Source organism: Triticum aestivum, chromosome 1D (assembly GCF_018294505.1).
Source record: "Triticum aestivum cultivar Chinese Spring chromosome 1D, IWGSC CS RefSeq v2.1, whole genome shotgun sequence".
In the NCBI taxonomy this organism is placed as follows: Eukaryota; Viridiplantae; Streptophyta; class Magnoliopsida; order Poales; family Poaceae; genus Triticum; species Triticum aestivum.
The window spans coordinates 77914812-77937249 of NC_057796.1; positions in this window are offsets into that span (position 1 = coordinate 77914812).

Consider the following 22438-nt stretch of genomic DNA (forward strand, 5'->3'; position numbering starts at 1 on the left):
TGGACTAAACAATGGAGCCCGTTGGTGATGATTTCATCAATCAATCACAATTGTATACCAGCAATCGTTTGCTCGCAACACATACGGCTTGTTAACAGGAATCGTCTGTGTTGTTATAGGTCTTACCACACATTTCCGATTACAGACCTGTTTGCCGCGTATCACACACATCTTGTTAAGTTGAACCGTTTTTGTTCTCTTGGCTCAACGCAAACAGTTCATCCGAGTGAAATATATGTTGTATATCGCACACACCTTCATCTAGCTGACTGTTTCTTTTGTGTTGCCTAATCACAAACAGTTCATCCGAGTGAACTGTATGCCGTATATCGCACACACCTTCATCTGGCTGCCCGTTTCTGTTGTTCCACCTCGTCAAAAACAGTTTATCGGTGTGAACTATATGCCTTATGTCACACACACCTTGATCTGGCTACCTGTTTCTGTTGTTCTGTCTCATTGCAAACAGTTCGTATGGATCAACCGTATGCCCCGCATCGCATACGCATCTAAAATCTAAACCGTGTTTGATGTATCCACCATCCCGAATGTTTTGCATCTTTTTTACGGGTTTTTTACATCACCGTTTGTGATTAATGCATCGCACACAGTTTCGTCAACGGGTCTCTGATTGTAGTGTCGCGTTAGCAACATCCTGAAGTAGTGGTATGATACGTCTCGAACGTATCTATAATTTTTTTATTGTTCCATGCTATTATATTATCATTCCTGGATGTTTTATATGCATTATCATGCTATTTTATATCATTTTTTCAGACTAACCTATAACCTAGGGCCTAGTGTAAGTTGTTGTTTTTTTTCCTTATTTTTGTCTTTATAGAAAATCAATACCAAATGGAACGAAACTTTTGATGATTTTTCTTGGACCAAAAGACACCCTGGAAGCTTCGGGAGGAGGCCAGAAGGGCCACGAGGCGGTGACAAGCTCAGGAGGCGCGCCCCACAAGCTTGTGGGCCCCCTGTGGCTCCTCTAACCCTACTTCTTCTTCTATACATACCCAAATATTCCCTGAAGACCAAAGGGCACACCAAATATACTTTTCTGCCACCGCAAGTTTCTGCCTTCGTGAGATCCCATGTGTATGCGGTGAGTGTTAGCAATCATAGAAGATTATATGATGGTTGAGTATGTGGACTTGCCAAAAGGCTCCGATACATGACCCTTCCTGAAAAGATGATGAATTGTAGTTGCAAAGTTGATTGAGAACATAGTTTGTTGGTTTTCAATAGAGTTTATGCTTTTACTTCGATGTTGTGATGAATTGTTACTTGTTCATGAGAAGTTATATGATGAAAGTTCTGTGATAGAGTTTTATGTTAAAGTTTGTTGCTGTTATAATAATATGCATGATGCTTCTATGTTCGTATTTTGTTTTTATTGATAGCTCTCTCTCTAAGCATGTGGACATGTTTTTCGATTTCGGTTTTCGCTTGAGGACAAACAAGGTCTAAGCTTGGGGGAGTTGATACGTCAATTTTGCATCATGTTTTCTTATTGTTATTTATAATATTTTTATGCATACTAATGCTTTATGAAGTAATTCGAATGCCTTTTCTCTCATAATATGCAAGGTTTACACAAAGAGGGAGAATGTCGGCAGCTGGAATTCTTGACCTGAAAAAGCTACATTAGAGTTACCTATTCTGCACATCTCCAAATGAGCTGAAAATTTACAGAGAATTGTTTTGGAATATATGAGGAATATTGAAGCAAATAATTACCAGAGGGGGCCCACCAAGTGGGCACAACCCACCTGGGCGTGCCCTGGTGGGTTGTGCCCTCCTCGGCCTACCTCTGGTGCCCCTCTTCTGGTATATAAGCCATTTTAACCTAGAAAAAAAATAAGGAGATGACTTTTGGGACGGAGCGCCGCCATCTCGAGGTGGAACTTGGGCAGGAGCACTTTTGCCCTCCGGCGGAGCGATTCCGTCGGGGGAACTTCCCTCCCGGAGGGGGAAATCATCGTCATCATCATACCAACAACTCTCCCATATTGGGGTGGGCAATATCCATCAACATCTTCAACAACACCATCTCCTCTCAAACCCTAGTTCATCTCTTGTGTTCAATCTTTGTACCGGAACCTCAGATTGGTACTTGTGGGTGACTAGTAGTGTTGATTACATCTTTTAGTCGATTACTATATGGTTTATTTGGTGGAAGATTATATTTTCAGAGCCATTATGCTATTTAATACCCCTCTGATCTTGAGCATGATCATCATTTGTGAGTAGTTACTTTTTTTCCTGAGGTCACGGGAGAAATCTTGTTGCAAGTAATCATGTGAACTTGATATGTGTTCGATATTTTGATGATATGTATGTTGTGATTCCCTTAGTGGTGTCATGTGAACATCGACTACAAGACACTTCACCATATTTGGGCCTAAGGGAATGCATTGTGGAGTAGTTATTAGATGATGGGTTGCTAGAGTGACAAAAGCTTAAACCCTAGTTTATGCGCTACTTCGTAAGGGACCAATTTGGATCCAAAAGTTTAATGCTATGGTTATATTTTATCTTAATACTTTTCTCATAGTTGCATATGCTTGCAAGGGTTTAATCATTTGTAGGAGGTTTATTCAAGTAAGAACAACACCTAAGCACCGGTCCACCCACATATCAAATTATCAAAGTAGCGAACACAAATCAAACCAACATGATGAAAGTGACTAGATGAAATTCCAGTGTACCCTCAAGAACACTTTGCTTATTATCAGAGACTGTTTTGGCCTGTCCTTTGCCACAAAAGGATTGGGCTACCTTGCTTCACTTTATTTACCATTACCGTTACTTGCTCATTACAAATTATCTTGCTATCAAACTACTCGTTACCTACAATTTCAGTGCTTGTAGAGATTACCTTTCTGAAAACCACTTGTCATTTCCTTCTGCTCCTCATTGGGTTCGACACTCTTACTTATCGAAAGGACTATGATTGATCCCCTATACTTGTGGGCCATCAAGGCTCTTTTCTAGCTCCGTTTCCGAGGAGTGAAGCGCTCTTGGTAAGTTGAAATTTGTAAGGAAAAATTATTACTATGTGCTAAAATTTATTGTCACTTGTTACTATGGAGTACCATCCTTTGAGGGTTTTGTTCGGGGTATCTTCACCTCGACCGGAACCACAATTAGTTTCCCCTCATCCTACTACACCTACCGAAAATATTGGTTATGAAATTCCTTCGGGTATGATAGAATAACTGCTAGCTAATCCTTATGGAGGAGATGGAACTGAACATCCTGATATGTGCTTGATATATGTGGTTGAAATTTGTGGATTATTTAAGCTTGCAGGTTTATCCAGAGATGAAGGTAAGAATACTGTTTTCCCTTTATCTTTGAAGGGAAAAGCACTGACATGGTATAGGCTATGCGATGATATGGATCTTGGAATTGGAATCGATTGAAATTGGAATTTCACAATACAAATTATCCTATGCATCAAGTTCATCATGATCGGAATTACATATATAAGTTTTGGCCTCGTGAAGGAGAAAGTATCGCTCTATCTTGGGGGAGGCTTAAGTCAATGTTATATTCATGCCCAAATCATGAGCTCTCGAGAGAAATTATCATTCAGAACTTTTATCCTCGACTTTCTCGTGATGATCAATCCATGCTCGATACTTCTTGTACTGGTTCTTTTATGAAGAAGACTATTGAATTCAGGTGGGATCTTTTTGAAAGAATTAATGCAACTCTAAAGATTGGGAACTCGATAAAGGTAAAGAGTCAGGTATTAAGCTTGAGTTTGATTGTGTTAAATCATTTATAAATACCGATGCATTTCAAAAGTTTAGCACCAAATATGGACTTGACTCTGAGATAGTTGCCTCTTTTGTGAATCCTTTGCTACTCACGTTGACCTCTCTAAGGAGAAGTGGTTTAAATATCATCCCCCTATTAAAGAAGAAATTAAAGAACTGGTCATAGTTAAAGATGAAACTATTATTTACAATGTTGATCCAGTTGTGCCTACTACTTATATTGAAAAACCACCTTTCCCTGTTAGGATAAAGGAACATGCTAAGGTCTCAACTGTGGTTCTCAAAGGTAATATTAGAGCACCTAAACCTGCTGAACAAATCAAAGTAGAACCTAGTGTTGCTATGGTTAAAGATCTCCTGGCAGAAAATATGATGGGCATGTTATTTACTTCTGTGATGAAGCTGCTAGATTTTCCAAACCCGATGAGAAAGATAAACATACACTACTGCAGGATACTGCTAACACGACAATACGATCAGAGACCCTTTAACGAAACTATGTGTGATGCAATAATCAACAACGGTGGTGTAATAAAACCGTCAAAAAAGGTGCAAAGCGTTTGCGATAGCGGAGCCATCAAACACGGTTCAGATTTTAGTTGTGTGTGTGATGCAGGGCACATGGTTAATCTATTTGAACTATTTGCGATAGGCAGAACAACAGAAATGGGCAGCCATATCAATGTGTGTGCAACATACGGCATACGGTTCACTCGGACAAACTGTTTTCGATTAGGGAACACAACAGAAACGGTTCAACTTAATAAGATGTGTGTGATATGCGGCATACAGTTCACATGGATGAACTATTTGCGATGAGCCAAAAGAACACAAACGAGTCGTGTAAACAAGATGTGTGTGATACGTGGCAAACAGCCGATTCGGATGAACTGTTTGCGATGAGAAATTACAACACAGATGGTTAATACAGTTAGTTTGTGTGCGATTCTGTGTGTACAAAAAACTTTGAAAATGGAAACTAGTTGCTTGCGGTGGCTAGGAGTATCGCACACGATGCGTCTGCGAGTACTCGTGTGCGATGATTAGTAAGTTACACATATGCTTCCTGATGTTAACATGTGTGTGAATTTGCAATATGGACAGTTAATATGCAAATGCCTTCTGGACATCGGGCACACGCTTAAACTCAATGAACCGTGTACGATACTAATACTTTCCATGAAAATTGAAGAACTTGGCTAACAGCATTTGAGTAACATATATATAGTGGTTACACTATTCGACAAAAGGAGGATCTTCGTAACACGGTTTTGACAACCATATGGTCCATATCTACATACTTAACATAGTAACAACTATCACATTTTAAGAGGCTAAGGGCCAACAACCATATGGTCCATATCTACATACTTAACATAGTAACAACTAGCACATTTTAAGAGACCGAGGGCCAATAACCACAACTATCTGCTGGAAGCAGCTTGATCACGGCGACTCGGCATCTCGTCAATGAAAAGGAAGAGCCCTCCCATGCCTTGGTAGAGCATGAGTAGAACAGTGTCTCCAATTTTCCAATATGGATGCATTGCCACGACAAGCGAGAACTTGTTAATTTGAATGGTTCCATTTCTACGGGAAATGCAGTATTGATACGTCGAACGTATCTATAATTTTTTATTGTTCCATGTTGTTATATTATCAATCTAGGATGTTTTTTAATCATCTTATAGTCATTTTATATCATTTTTTGGTACTAACCTATTGACATAGTAGCAAGTGCCACTTGTTGTTTTCTGCATGTTTTTTACATCGCAGGAAATAAATACCAAATGGAGTCCAAATGCAACGCAACTTTATGGAGATTTTTTATGGACCAGAAGACACCCAATGGGCCAAGGCAGCGCCTGGGGGGTGCTCCGAGGAGAGCACAACCCACCAGGGCACGCCAGGAGGCCCAGGCGCGCCCTCGTGGGTTGTGCCCACCTCGGGTGCCCCCCGGACCGCCTCTTTGCTCTATAAATACCCTAATATTCCAGAAACCCTAGGGGAGTCGACGAAAATCAATTCCAGCCGTCGCAGAGTCCAGAACCACCAGATCCAATCTAGACACCATCATGGAGGGGTTCACCACTTCCATTGGTGCCTCTCCGATGATGCGTGGGTAGTTCTTTGTGGACCTTCAGGTCCGTAGTTAGTAGGTAGATGGCTTCCTCTATCTCGTTTGATTATCAATACAATGGTCTCTTGGAAATCCATATGATGTAACTCTTTTTGCGGTGTGTTTGTTGGGATCAGATGATCTTTGAGTTTATGATCAGATCTATCTTTTTATATCCATGAAAGTTATTTGAGTTTCTTTGATCTCTTATATGCATGATTTCTTATAGCCAACTTGATCTATTTATCTTGTAATGGGAAGAGGTGCTTTGTAGTGGGTTCGATCTTACAGTGCTTGATCTCAGTGACAGAAGGGGGACTGACACGTTTGTATCGTTGCTACTAAGGATAAAACAATGGGGTCTATCTCTACATAGATAGATGTTGTCTACATCATGTTATCGTTCTTATTGCATTACTCTGTTTCCCCATGAACTTAATACACTAGATGCATGCTGGATAGCAGTCGATGTGTGGAGTAATAGTAGTCGATGCAGGCAGGAGTCGGTCTACTAATCTTGGACGTGATGCCTATGTAATGATTATTGCCTGGATATCGTCATGATTATTTGAAGTTCTATCAATTGCCCAACAGTAATTTGTTTACCCACCATTTGCTATTTTTCTCGAGAGAAGCCACTAGTGAAACCTACGGCCCCCGGTGAAGGAAATATGCCCTAGAGGCAATAATAAGTTGTTATTTATATTTCTTTATTGTATTAACCGGAAACTTAGTACATGTGTGAATACATAGACAAAACAGAGTGTCCCTAGTATGCCTCTACTTGACTAGCTCGTTAATCAAAGATGGTTATGTTTCCTGACCATAGACATATGTTGTCATTTGATGAAGGGAATCACATCATTAGAGAATGATGTGATGGAAAAGACCCATCCGTTAGCTTAGCATTATGATCGTTCAGTTTTATTGCTATTGCTTTCTTCATGACTTATACATGTTACTCTGACTATGAGATTATGCAAACTCCTGAATACTGGAGGAACACCTTGTGTGCTATCAAACGTCACAATGTAACTGGGTGATTATAAAGATGCTCTACAGGTGTCCGAAGGTGTTTGTTGGGTTGGCATAGATCGAGATTAGGATTTGTCACTCTGTGTATCGGAGAGGTATCTCTGGGCCATCTCGGTAATGCACATCACTATAAGCCTTGCAAGCAATGTGACTAATGAGTTAGTTGCGGAATGATGCGTTACAGAATGAGTAAAGAGACTTGCCGGTAACGAGATTGAACTATGTATGGTGATACGGACGATCGAATCTCGGGCAAGTAACATACCGATGACAAAGGGAACAACGTATGTTGTTATGCGGTTTGACCGACAAAGATCTTCGTAGAATATGTAGGAGCCAATATGAGCATCCAGGTTCCGCTATTGGTTATTGACCGGAGATGTGTCTCGGCCATGTCTACATATTTCTCGAACCCGTAGGGTCCGCACGCTTAACATTCGATGATGATTTGTATTTTGAGTTAAGTGATTTGATGTAGCGAAGGTTGTTTGGAGTCCCAGAAGAGATCACGGACATGATGAGGAGTCTTGAAATGGTCGAGACGTAAAGACCGATATATTGGAAGGCTATATTCGGACATCGGAAAGGTTCCGAGTGATTCGGGTATTTTTCGGAGTACCGGAGAGTTACGGGAATTCGCTGGGGGAAGTAGTGGGCCTTAACGGGCCATACGGGAAAGGAGAGAAGGGCCTCAAGTGGTGGCTGCCCCCCTCCCCATGGCAAGTCCGAATTGGAGTAGTGAGGGGCGGCGCCCCCCTCTCTTTCCTTCTCCCTCTCCTACTCCTTCCATCTCTCCGCTCTTGGAAAAGGAAGGGGACTCCAACTAGGATTGGAAATCATAGTTGGACTCCCCCTATAGGCGCGCCCCTCCTAGGCCGGCCTCCTCTTCCTTCCTCCTTTATATACGTGGCCAGGGGGCACACCAATAGCCCAATAAACAATCTCTTAGCCATGTGCGGTGCCCCCCTCCACAGTTCAACACCTCGGTCATATCGTCGTAGTGCTTAGGCGAAGCCCTGCGCCGGTAACTTCATCATCACCGTCACCATGCCGTCGTGCTGACGAAACTCTCCCTCGGCCTCAACTGGATCAAGAGTTCGAGGGACGTCACTGAGCTGAACGTGTGCAGATCGCGGAGGTGCCGTGCGTTCGGTACTTGATCGGTTGGATCGCGAAGACGTTCGACTACATCAACCGCGTTACTTAATGCTTCCGCTTTCAGTCTACGAGGGTACGTGGGCACACTCTCCCCGCTCGTTGCTATGCATCTCCTAGATAGATCTTGCGTGATCGTAGGAATTTTTTTTTGAAATACTGCGTTCCCCAACAGTGGCATCTGAGCCAGGTCTATGCGTAGATGTTATATGCACGAGTAGAACACAAAGAGTTGTGGGCGACAAAAGTCATACTGCTTACCAGCATGTCATACTTTGATTCGGCGGTATTGTTGAATGAAGCGGCTATCGGTGTCAAAACCGGCGGATCTCGGGTAGGGGGTCCCGAACTGTGCGTCTAGGATCGATGGTAACAGGAGACGGGGGACACGATGTTTACCCAGGATCGGGCCCTCTCTATGGAGGTAATACCTTACTTCCTGCTCGATTGATCTTGATGAATATGAGTGTTACAAGAGTTGATCTACCATGAGATCGTAATGGCTAAACCCTAGAAGTCTAGCCCATGTGAATATGGTAATGAATCTGTCCTATCCGGACTATGCTGTCCGGTTTATATAGACACCGGAGAGATCTCGGGTTACATGAGGTCGGTTACATAGGAGGAAATCTTCATAATAGGTCACCGAGCTTGCCTTTTCCACGCCAAGTAGAGTCCAATACGGACACGGGTATTGTCTTCGGCCTTCGTATCTTCACAGCCCATCAGTCCGGCCCATGGAGAACAGGCCGGACGCCCGAGGACCCCTTAGTCCAGGACTCCCTCAGTAGCCCCTGAACCTGGCTTCAATGACGAGGAGTCCGGCGTGCAGATTGTCTTTGGCATTGCAAGGCGGGTTCCCGTTCTTCCGAACCCCGAGGTAGTCTTCGGATGTGACGATCGTATCCGAACCTGTGTATATAATTTGCAGAAAATACAATACTCCCCGAGTCCAATCTGCTGACAACTGTTTATGACATTGTATCATGCCTGCCCGGTTATTATTTCCAACCGTTGGCTAGCCCGTCGCCCCACGTCTCGGGAAGCGGTTTTATTGGCACGTGTTGTCAAAGCAGAGATCGGGTCCCCTTATTCGCGGGATTTTCAATAATGCAGGTATGGGAAACCCAACCGTCCCCTGGGTACAACTCTTTGGGGATAGGTAAGTTTCAAGACCCAGGAGGGGACGCTCGATATTCTGGGCCTTCATATAGGGACCCAAACTTGTCTTCTTCTTCCGTGCTTGCTTCTTCCTCAACCCCAGCCACCTCGAGTTCTAGCCCTCGAGTTCCAATCACCACCAGCCCCAATCATGTCCGGGTCCAGCCGTTCAGGCTGGTGGGTGGCCTCTTCCGTCACGGAGGAGGATATTGCAAAGCTCCGCGTAGCGAGGTACCTGACCCCAGAAATCCTTCATCGGCTTCCTGCCGAGGGGCAGATTATTCCCACCCCCAAATCCGGCGAGAGGGTAATATTTGTGTCCCACTTCTTCCATGGGTCAGGGTTCACGCTTAACCCCTTCGTCCGGGGGCTCATGTTCTACTATGGGCTAGATTTTCACGATCTGGCCCCGGACTCTATTCTTCTCATCTCAGCATTCATCGTCACGTGTGAGGCCTTCCTCCGGACTCCCCCGCACTTTGATTTGTGGCTCAAGACCTTTGATGTGAGGCTGCGGGTGATAGAGGGGGAGCAGGCAGAGTGCGGCAGCGTTGTAATAAACAAGCTTGCCAGCGCGGTTTGGTTTGAAGGATCCTTTGCGGAGTCTTCCGAACTATGGCAGCAGGGGTGGTTTTATGTCAACGAGCCGCGGGGCTCGAAGTGGGTGGCTACGTCTGCGTTCCGACCCGGCCCTCCGACTCAGCTTGCTTCATGGATCAACAAGGGGTTGGACTGGGGATCCGCTAATGAGGTGCAGACTCTGCAAGTCGCATCCGAAGCCTTACTGAGAAGGGCACGGATCTTGTGAATGTCGTCCAGGTAATGCTGGTCTGCCGGATCCTGCCGTGTCAATGGCGGCCTCTCCGTATGTGGGAGTTCAATCTAGAAGGGCAGCGGACTCTTCAGCACTTCTTCGGTACTACGCACGAAGGAATGTGGAAGTTATATTTCGGGGAGTGAGAGCAATGGCCGGACACCACCGAAGACGTCGGCCTCGACTGCAATCATCCGGACACTCCGGTAAGTATTCAATCCCCGCACACCTTTCATTCAAGCATCTCTTGACAAGACACTAAACAATCTGCCCTTATACAGGACTAGATAAAGAAAGCGGTGTTAGTATGGTGTCCGGTGCCCCTTCCCGAAGACCCTGCGTCCGCCCTACCGACGCGGATGTTGATCCCGACACCGTACCTGGTGTCTACAGAGGGGGGCGAGAGCAGGGAGCCCAGAGGAGATGCCCCTTCTAAGGGCGATTTAGGCACTGTGTTCAGGGAAATCGAAACCCTTTTGCCCAGGGGCAAAGGCGTGGAGGGGGCACTTCATGGCAAGAAGAGGGCCGCCTTTGGAGGTCAGGAGGGGAAGCCTTCCAAGAAAGGGAAAATGCCATCGTCGGGCGGCTTGGGCCGGGCAAGCGATGTCATCGTTGAGCTTGATGATGAGGACGAACCTCCGGCCAGACCGTAAGTGGAGCAGGGCACTTTAACCATACCTCATTCTTATTACTGAAATAACCCTCCGACATATGTGCATCCTCGTAGGTTAACGCCTGGTGTTTCTCAATCGTCCTCCTTCTCGGGAGACCTTCCTCCGGATATGATGGAGAGTGACACGCCTTCTCTGGCCTCCTCGCCTAACAGGGCGGATGATCTCGAGGTGTCGTCCCAGAGGGCTCCTCCCAACCGGCAAGTAGTGCAGGAAACGAGGAAGGAGCTACCCGAAGGTGGTGCCTCTGTCAATCAGGGTTCGGGGACGAAGAATGACGGCCCCGAACTGTCCGGTTTACAGCCGGAGACAATGCTGGAGGCGGGTAAGCGGATTCCTTCAAAGGAATGTCGTGCTCCGGCAGCGGTGTCCGAAGACCCAGGAGTGCCAGAGACACTGACGGACATGCTGCGACGAGCGTCCGTTTCAGAGGAGCGCCGTGCCTTAATGGTTACGGTGGTTGAAAAAGTTGTATCCGCGAAGTGCGGGTTGAACGAGGCTTTTACGAGCCTTCTGACAGGTTTTGAGGTTTGTGATGTAATGTTGCCAATTGAATAATATTGACAGAATGCACCTATTGTGTATGTAGTAGCCCCTGAGACTCGGATCGCCTTCCAAAGGAAGTGATCGGAGGATCGAAAAGATATTTTCATGTACTAACCTTGGTTTAATTTGGAATGCAGGTTGTCTTCCCTCCTGCCACTGCTCGAAATTCAGAGGTAACCGAACTTCAGCGAAAGCTGGATATTGCGGAGGATGACATTGCTTTGATCAACAGGCGTCTTGACGACTTGCAAGGTATATATTTCGAGCATTCCTTACACTAATATGCTTGTAATGTAAGCCTGACTCTGAAGAGAGTTTGGTATGAAATGTGCATCAATGCAGATGGTGCTGCCGCCGTGGAAGCCCTTCGGGCGGAGCTAGCCCGGGCCAAGGAGCAGGCCTGGTTTAGTAATGCGGCTGCCGAAAAGGCATCGGCTGAATTGAAGGCCGAACAAGCCACATGGCGCCAGGACAAGGAGGCAATGTCCACCATGGCGCGCGAGTTAGAGAATGCGGCTGGCCGCTGTAAACTTCTTGAGAAGGAAAATGAAGCCAAAACGGTTGAACTTGACAAGGCCTTACGAGAGGCGAGGGAAGCGCGGTCTGAATCCAGAGCAGCTCGTGAGGAGATCCAGCAAGCTGGGGAGATTGTGGCTGGCAAGCCCTTTTTGCTACACGCTAAGTTCGGCGATCCGAACTATGCTCAGCTTAACCAAGTATGGAGTTCTCCGTACAATTTTTTAGACTTGCCGAAGAGTTCTTCCGATGCGGCGCAGTTTTATCAGGCGCAAGAGGGGTATGCAATGGAGAAGCTTTTCTGGTCGTAATTTGGCGCGTCGAAGCGCCCTCTGTTGCTGAATGAACAGATGTCCCAGTGGGCCGAGCTGCATAGGATATCCGGCGCTGCCATGAAGAACGTCATAGTCCGGTTGTGGCCGACTGAACCTGTTCCGAGTAGTTACTTCGGCCTGGTGCAGCGGCTTGTTGATGCGGTGGTGCGTATCGACGCTGTGAAGCGGTCGGCGTGCATTGAAGGTGCACGGATGGCCTTCGCTCGAGTCAAGACATTCTGGGGGAAGATGAAGGCCATCGATGTTGCGGCGAAGAGTCCACCCAAAGGCAAGGACCGTCCGGAACCGGAGCATTATTTTGAAGATGTCCTAGAGGCCGCCCGCTTGATAGAGGGTCAGTGCTCGAAAGACATAATGTTCGAGTGATGTGTATAAGTGTTGTAACAGACAACTTTATGGTTAATCTGTTTTCATCTTTTGCTCGAAAGCTTGTATTCCTCCTGTGCGGCCGTTTTAATGTAATGTGAAGGTTTTCCAGTCGTCGGCTTCAGCCCCCTCGTAGGAAATACGGGGGTGTTCAGAAAAGCATTGAATCACTCTTTGTCCAACGTCTCGGTCCATAAAGGAGGTGATAATGCGGCGAACCAGGCAGTCGGACTATAGGGCGTTAACACCTTCACTTAGCCATAGGAGTTTCATGGCGGGGCTACGACATAGTCCCTGGTATGTATGCGGCATATTATAATTTTTGTGCGTTACATGTTTTGATCTGAAAAAGATCCTTCGTGTGACACGGAGAATCACTAAAGATTCGAATAAGTCGTCAAGTGGTTGACCAGCTCTCGCCGCATCATGACAGTCAGTTTTTGGCTTTCTCTACTGAGGTGCTCATCCGGTCAAAGCCAGGGCACAATCGCAGTAGTTCTCCCTTTACTACCCTAGCCGATAGAGCGGAACGTAGGGTAGCAAGCACAGGAGCCTGGCAACCCAACTATTGACCAAAGACAATGATTCGGAGCTGATGCATATAAGGCCAAACTTGCGACGTCGAAGTACGCTATAGACCTGTTCAGACTTTTATTGGCGACTCGTTTGTCCCCATACCGATCCCCTGGCAAGTTATGCCGAGGTGCGTCTTGTAACACCGCCGTTACGGGCGTACTCGTTGTAGAAAGAGTATGGAAGATTAGTTCGGATGAAGTTTACTGGGAGTGGAGCAATAAGCCAATGATAAATTCATATATATAAAAAGAAGAGAAAACCCACAACCCGGCTATTTGACATGCTCGGGGTCGGGAACGGAGGAAAAAAGGCATAGTACAGGCTCAAAATAAAGAGTGCGGTCTACAAAAAAACTGTTTTGGACCTCCTGTCGCACGTCTGCGCCGCCCGTCCTCGGGGAGAGGAGTCCTTAATGTAAGTGGCCCCTTAGGTGAGTGTACGGATCCCAACTCCGATAGAGTCCGATTAGATGCTATCCTGAGGGTCACCTGTTTTTAAGAGATAATAAAGAAAAATATGGAAAACAGATAAAAAACGTTACGGGAATGTTTGCAGGGTTGCCCGTATTGTGCTTCTGCCGGTGCCCATGGTATCTTGACCGCATAGTGATGTATGCGTGGTGTGAATCTTGCCGGTATGGCGGGTGGGTGGCAGAAGCCGAACTGCTATTTTCGTTCCGGGAGTGGTCGAACTTCGAAGGGAAACTGTTTCTGGCCCCTGGTGTTCGGCTGGTGAGCCGCTCTGTCATCTTTAACGCCTAGTGGCCTCCTCCCATTGTGTTCGGCGTTAAGCTTGCCTGCCTGCTTAAAGACCCAACAGTTTCTGTTGGTGTGATTAGCTCGCTTATCAGGGTGACCGTGAATCTGACAAGGTCGGTCCAATATCCTGTCGAGGGTGGATGGTCCATCCTGGTTTGCCTTGAATGGCTTCTTCCGTTGATCGGGCTTCGGATTGTGAAATCCGGCGTTGACCTCTATGTCGCGTAATCTTTCATTATTGTTGCGACTGTTGTATTCGGTTAGTCGTGGCTTGCCGTTGCCGTCTCGTATTTCGGAAGTGCCCGGGTCGCTGGCGGTGTTGCTTTTACGAGCGAGCCAGTTGTCTTCTCCTGCACAAAAGCGTGTTATTAGAGCGGTAAGGGCGGTCATGGATTTAGGTCCTTCCTGGCCGAGGTGGCGTGCTAGCCATTCATCTCGGACGCTATGTTTGAAGGCCGCAAGGGCTTCCGCGTCCGGACAGTCGACCATTTGGTTCTTTTTGACTAAGAACCTGGTCCAGAGCTCCCTGGCTGACTCGCTGGGCTGTTGGACAATATGACTTAAGTCGTCGGCATCTGGCGGCCGGACATATATTCCTTAGAAGTTGTCACGAAAGGCGTCTTCCAAATCTTCCCAGCTACCAATAGAATTTTTTGACAAACTGTTTAGCCAGTACCGCGCTGGCCCCTTAAGCTTGAGAGGCAGGTATTTAATGGCATGAAGGTCGTCTCCGCGAGCCACGTGGATATGGAGGAGGTAATCCTCAATCCATACTGTGGGATCTGTTGTTCCATCGTATGATGCGATGTTGATGGGTTTAAAACCGTCTGGAAATTTGTGCTCCATTACCTCGTTGGTGAAGCAAAGAGGGTGTGCGGCTCCTCTATGTTGGGCCACACTGTGAAGCACCTCCGGCGGACTCCGCTTACGGTTTTCAGACCGAGCATGCTCGGGTCTATTGTGTCCGAATAGATAATCATTATTACTGGCCGGGGCATGTCTCCGCGATCTGTGTGTCGATTTTGTGTGTCATGTTCTACCCTCCAGCTCTTGTTGGATGTCGCGAGTGTTCCCCCAAGCTTCTTTATTCTAGCTTGGACGGCCGTATGGGTTGGTATGGTGCTCTGCTTGGGCTGCTGCTTTGTCCGGACTGAACTGTGGTCGTCCTACCGGCTTATTTGATGGTGGTGTGGGCTCCAACGCCTTGCCATTGTATTGAGGGAGCCACCTATGGTTGTGGTGGCTTTTGTCTGGGCCGCTAAGGCCATATTCTTCGGTGTCCAGGACCTCGGTCCATTTATCATCGAGCAGATCTTGGCTTGCTTGAAGTTGCAACTGCTTTATTCTTAGATTCCTTGCCGTGGCTATTAGCCGGCGTTTAAAGCACTCCTGGTCAAGAGGTTCCTCAGTCATGATGAATTCCTCGTTGGCGAGGCTCTCCTCTTTCTTGGAGAGTGGGAGCTAATTACTATCCTCCGAGTCTCCGAATATGACTTGTTCATCAGGGCTATCTTGTCTGCTTTCCTGGTCCTCCTATTCGGATCCTGTCTCAACAGGGCCTTCGTTGTCCGGAGTATTATCACCTCCGGTGCTAGTATTGTTTTCTCTTGAGTGGCGTGACTGAGAGTGGCGCTGGGGACGCAGGTGTTCGGACTGTGTATCAGGAGGCTTATCCTCGACTGGATCCTCCTTGTCATCGTCAGGATCGTCGTTGGGTGTGTCTACCATGCACACGTCATACCAGGAAGTGGTCGCCCTGCGTCTAGCGGATAGTAAGCTCTGGCCTTGCCCCTCATCGTCGTCCAGACCGTCGATGTCTTCGGAGCAGAGGCCAGGCGTGTTGGTTGGGTTTTCGACGGTGGCTATGAAGTGGGTGGCGGGTGGGAAGCCAAATTCTCCATCATCCGCTGTAAGGTCGAACCGAACATAGTTCAGCGACGAGCCGTCTACTAGGGATAGGTTTTTTAGTGAGTTTAGTAGATCGCCCATAGGCGAGTGCTGAAAGACATCTGCGGCGCTGAACTTGAATATCGATAAATGATCGAGTTCGGTATCCGCGAGCTCGCAGGGTTCGGAACTCGATATCGGAGACGAGTCCGGGGTTCCGTTGATGCAGGTATCGTATGAAGTGAGATCTGCGCGCGGCTCTAACGCCGCAGACTCGGTAGCCCCCGTGATGGGGTTGAGTCTCCCATCTTCGGACGTCTTGATCTGCTTCGGATCTAAGGCCGGAGTTGTTACAGGAGCTATCTCCTGGATGCGGCCCGATGACAGGTTTAAGCCATGTTGAACGGGGCGAAGGGGGGCGGCTGCCGAGGTCTCAAATCCGTCAAAGATCGAGTCCCCACGGATGTCCGCGACGTAGTTCAAACTTCCGAATCTGACCTGATGGCTAGGGGCGTAGCTATCGATCTGCTCCAGATGGCCGAGCGAGTTGGCCCGTAGTACGAAGCCGCCGAACACAAAGATTTGTCCGGGAAGAAAGGTTTCTCCTTGAACCACGTCATTACTGACGATTGAAGGGGCCATCAAACCTTTCGTCGACGGCACGGTGGAACTCTCAGTGAAAGCACCAATGTCGGTGTCAAAACTGGCGGATCTCGGGTAGGGGGTCCCGAACTATGCATCTAGGATCGATGGTAACAGGAGATGGGGGAAACGATGTTTACCCAGGTTCGGGCCCTCTCTATGGAGGTAATACCCTACTTCCTGCTTGATTCTTGATGAATATGAGTGTTACAAGAGTTGATCTACCACGAGATCGTAATGGCTAAACCCTAGAAGTCTAGCCTATGTGAATATGGTAATGAATCTGTCCTATCCGGACTATGCTCTCCGATTTATATAGATACCGGAGAGATCTAGGGTTACATGAGGTCGGTTACATAGGAGGAAGTCTTCATAATAGGTCGCCGAGCTTGCCTTCCACGCCAAGTAGTGTCCAATCCGGACACGGGTATTGTCTTCGGCCTTCGTATCTTCACAGCCCATCAGTCCGGCCCATGGATAACAGGCCGGACGCCTGAGGGCCCCTTAGTCCAGGACTCCCTCAGCGGCCCAGACCGACATAACATGACCGCATTCATGAGACTGGTTCTACCGCCGTGCTTTGCACACAGGTGGCTAGTGGGTGTCTGTTTCTCCAACTTTAGTTGAATCGAGTGTGACTACGCCCGGTCCTTGTTGAAGGTTAAAAGAGCACACTTGACGAAAAATCGTTGTGGTTTTGATGCGTAGGTAAGAACGGTTCTTGCTAAGCTCGTAGTAGCCACGTAAAATTTGCAACAACAAAGTAGAGGACATCTAACTTGTTTTTGCAGGGCTTGCTGTGATGTGATATGGTCAAGACATGATGATATATAATTTGTTGTATGAGATGATCATGTTTTGTAACAGTTATCGGCAACTAGCAGGAGCCATATGGTTGTCGCTTTATTGTATGAAATGCAATCGCCATGTAATTGCTTTACTTTATCACTAAGCGGTAGCGATAGTCGTAGAAGCAATAGTTGGCGAGACGACAATGATGCTTCGATGGAGATCAAGGTGTCAAGCCGGTGACGATGGTGATCATGACGGTGCTTTGGAGATGGAGATCAAAGGCACAAGATGATGATGGCCATATCACATCACTTATATTGATTGCATGTGATGTTTATCCTTTATGCATCTTATTTTGCTTAGTTTTACGGTAGCATTATAAGATGATCTCTCACTAAATTTCAAGGTACAAGTGTTCTCCCTGAGTATGCACTGTTGCGACAGTTCATCGTGCCGAGACACCACGTGATGATCGGGTGTGATAAGCTCTATGTTCACATACAACAGGTGTAAGCCAGTTTTGCGCACGCAGAATACTCAGGTTAAACTTGACGAGCCTAGCATATGCAGATATGGCCTCGGAACACTGAGACCGAAAGGTCGAGCGTGAATCATATAGTAGATATGATCAACATAGTGATGTTCACCATTGAAAACTACTCCATCTCACATGATGATCGGACATGGTTTAGTTGATATGGATCACGTGATCACTTAGATGATTAGAGGGATGTCTATCTAAGTGGGAGTTCTTAAGTAATATGATTAATTGAACTTTAATTTATCATGAACTTAGTACTGATGGTATTTGCATATCTATGTTGTAGATCAATAGCTTGCGATGTAGCTTCCAGTTTATTTTTGATATGTTCATAGAGAAAAATAAGTTGAAAGATGATAGTAGCAATGATGCAGACTTGGTCCGTGATCTGAGGATTATCCTCATTGCTGCACAGAAGAATTATGTCCTTGATGCACCGCTAGGTGACAGACCTATTGCAGGAGCAGATGCACACGTTATGAACGTTTGACAAAGCTTTGTATGATGACTACTTAATAGTTTAGTGCACCATGCTTTACGACATAGAACCGGGACTTCAAAAACGTTTTTGAACGCCATGGAGCATATAAGATGTTCTAAGAGTTGAAATTGGTATTTCATACTCATGCCTGTGTCGAGAGGTATGAGACCTTTGACAGTACTTTGCCTACAAGATGGAGGAGTATAGCTCAACCAGTGAGCATATGCCCAGATTGTCTGGGTACTACAATTGCTTGAATCAAGTGGGAGTTAATCTTCCAGATAAAATAGTAATTGACAAAGTTCTCTAGTCTCTATCACCAAGTTACTAGAACTTAGTGATGAACTATAATATGCAAGGGATGATGAAAATGATTCTCCGAGCAGTTCGCGATGCTAAAATCGGCGAAGGTAGAAATCAAGAATAGCATTAAGTGTTGATGGTTGACAAGACCACTAAGTTTCAAGTAAAAGGGCAAAGAAAAAGAAAGGGAACTTCAAGAAGAATGACAAGCAAGTTGTCAATCCCATGAAGAAGCCCAAAGGTAGACCCAAGTCTGAAACTGAGTGCTTCTTCTGCAAAGGAAATGGTCACTGGAAGTGGAACTGCCCTAGATACTTGGCTGATAAGAAGGATGGCAAAGTGAACAAAGGTATATTTGATATACATGTTATTGATATGTACTTTACTAGTGTTTATAGCAACCCCTCATTTTTTGATACGGGTTCAGTTTCTAAGAGTAGTAACTCGAAATGGGAGTTGTAAAATAAACAGAGACTAGTTAAGGGTGAAGTGATGATGTGAGTCGGAAGTGATTCCAAGGTTGATAAGATCACCATCGCACACTCCCTTTACCTTAGGGATTAGTGTTGAACCTAAAATAAATTTTATTTGGTGTTTGCGTTGAGCATGAATATGGTTGGATCATGTTTATTGCAATACGGTTATTCATTTAAGTCAAAGAATAATTGTTATTCTGTTTACATGAATAAAACCTTCTGTGGTCATACACCCAAGGTGAATGGTTTATTGAATCTCGGTCGTAGTGATACACATATTCATAATATTGAAGCCAAAAGATGCTAAGTTAATGATGATAGTGCAACTTATTTGTGGCACTGCCGTTTAGGTCATATTGGTGTAAAGCACATGAAGAAACTCCATGCTGATGGGCTTTAGGAATCACTTTATTCTGAATCATTTGATGTTTGCGAACCATGCCTCATGGGCAAGATGACTAAGACTACGTTCCCCGGAACAATGGAGCGAGCAACAGACTTGTTGGAAATAATACATACTGATGTATGCGGTCCGATGAGTGTTGAGGCTCGCGGCGGGTATCGTTATTTTCTGATCTTCACAGATGATTTAAGCAGATATATATGGGTATATCGACTTGATGAAACATAAGTCTGAAACATTTGAAAAGTTCAAAGAATTTCAGAGTGAAGTGGAAAATCATCGTAACAAGAAAATAAAGTTTCTACGATCTGATCATGGAGGCGAATATCTGAGTTACGAGTTTGGTCTTCATTTAAAACAATGTGAAATAGTTTCGCAACTCACGCCACCTGGAACACCACAGCGTAATGGTGTGTACGAACATCGTAACCGCACTTTATTAGATATGGTGCGACCTATGATGTCTCTTACTGATTTACCGCTATCATTTTGGGGTTATGCATTAGAGACAGCTGCATTCACGTTAATAGGGCACCGTCTAAAAATCCGTTGAGACGACACTGTATGAATTGTGGTTTAGCAAGAAACCTAAGCTATCGTTTCTTAAAGTTTGGGGCAGCGATGCTTATGTGAAAAAGTTTCAACCTGATAAGCTCGAAGCCAAATCGGAGATATGTGTCTTCATAGGATATAGGATACCCAAAGGAAAATGTTGTGTACACCTTCTATCACAGATCCGAAGGCAAGATATTCGTTGCTAAAAATAGGATACTTTCTAGACAAGGAGTTTCTCTCGAAAGAAGTGAGTGGGAGGAAAGTAGAACTTGATTAGGTAATTGTACCTGCTCCCCTATTGGAAAGTAGTTCATCACAGAAATCAGTTCTAGTGATTCCCTACACCAATTAGTGAGGAAGTTAATGATGATGATCAAGAAACTTCAGATCAAGTTACTACCGAACCTCGTAGGTCAATCAGAGTACGCTCCGCACCAAAGTGGTACGGTAATCCTGTTCTGGAAGTCATGTTACTAGACCATGATGAACCTACGAACTATGAGGAAGCGATGATGAGCCCAGATTCCAATAGATGGCTTGAGGCCATGAAATCTGAGATAGAATCCATGTATGAGAACAAAGTGTGGACTTTGGTGGATTTGCCCGATGATCAGCAAGCCATTGAGAATAAATGGATCTTCAAGAGGAAGACGGACGTTGATAGTATTGTTACAATCTACAAAGCTCGACTTGTCGAAAAGGGTTTTTGACAAAAGTTCAAGATGTTGACTGTCGTGGTTCTAAGTCTGACAGTAGAATAGGGGGGTAGGGATGTAGAGGCAAGATCCTAGCTATGGAGAAGCTGTACGCACGAGTTTTACGAGTTCAGGCCCTTCTCGGAGGAAGTAACAGCCCTACGTCTCGGAGCCCGGAGGCGGTCGACTAGATTATATGCGTGTGTGTTACAGGGGGTGCGAACCCTTGTCACTGAGGAGGGGGTGCCTTATATAGAGTTTGCCAGACCCCTCCGGCCCTCAATTACACAGGGTTTAAGGTACATTAAGACAGGGCGTTACTGGTAACGCTAGTAATAAAGAGACATAATGACCATTAAAGCTACGACGTAATGACCAACCGTCGCAGTATGGAGTGGCTTTAGATCTTCTGCCGGTCAAGTGATAGTCTCCTAGTCGAGTGACTTTAAGTCTGTCGAGTAGAATGCTTCATGGTCGAGTGGATGATGATTCTTCTTCAAATGCTTCTGGTTCTAGGGTGATGTCCTTGGGGAGGGTATTTAGGTTAGGCCTGTGATCCTACCCTAGGTACATGTCCTCATCATTAGCCCCCGAATGCATCAGGGTTTGAGTGGAGAAGGAGTTGAAAATACTTCCGACTCATTTTTCGCGCTTCGGGTGTGTCTTGTTTTGGATCAACGAACCGAGGTGATGACATCAACTTCTTTTTCAGTCGCCTTGATCCATTCCTGGTTTTGTCGAGTGAACTTTTGCTGGAAGAGGTCCGAGTGCTAATGTGGAGGAGATCTTCCATCTGACAAGTTGTTCTGCTGCCCGCGGATCTCGCGGGATTCAAATTTCGGGAAGCGCGCTGGGCGGAGGAGGCCGCAGTAATCGGGCTGGATAAGGCAAGGCCGCCTCGATTCCCGCGCCGCCTTTCTTGCCACGTATCGCGCATGCGACTGTTGCGGGATTTGATAAGATTGCCCGGGCCTACAGGCCAGTCACTCGGAAGCAACCCCATATAAGGCGTCGGACCGGTGTTTTTGAACAGTGCGTCCTCATTCTTCTTCTCTCTTCTCAGTTTTCCCCACTATGCCGGCTCCTCCTCCAGCGCCGCCGCCCCGCTCGAGCTCCGTCCGCGGCGATGGGGAAAGAAAAGACAGTGGCTCTGGAGCGCGCGAAGAAGGCGACGGCGAAGGGCGAAGGGAAGAAAGACCAGCCGGGGCGGATCGTCGTCGCGGTCCGGTTTGCCGCGCGGCTGGATCCAGGGCGACTGGATCCGGTCGACGATAAGTCGAGATGACCTCAATGATGTGGCGGAGGAGGGGCTGATTCCTCACGGGTCGGCGCGGCTCCCGAAGGACGAGACCGAACCTCGCCCGCGGGAGGGTGAGTGCGTCCTCCTTGCCACTCACATCGACCGTGGATTTTCTCCGCCTCCGCATCCTTTTTACCGGGCTTTCTTGAATTTCTTTGGAGCACAACTTCATCACTTTTCCCCCAACACCATCATATATCTTGCTGCTTTTGTGTCTCTGTGCGAAAACTTCTTGGGTTGTCGACCACACTGGGGTCTCTTCAAGCACATTTTCACGTGTCACTCCCAGTCGGTCAAAAAGGCTAACCCGAGTGACGAGAGGACTCAGGTGATCCAGATGTGTGGGGGTCTTGGGATTCAGATGAGGGGTAAAAGTTATTTCCCAGCCATAACTCTTCCTGAGTCAGTACGAGGATGGTAGTCGACCTGGTTTTACTGCAAAGACCAGCCGACTCCAAGTCAGTCGACCGGACTTCCTACTTTTTCTATGGCTCGCGTAGAGAAGCCCTCCGCCTTGAAA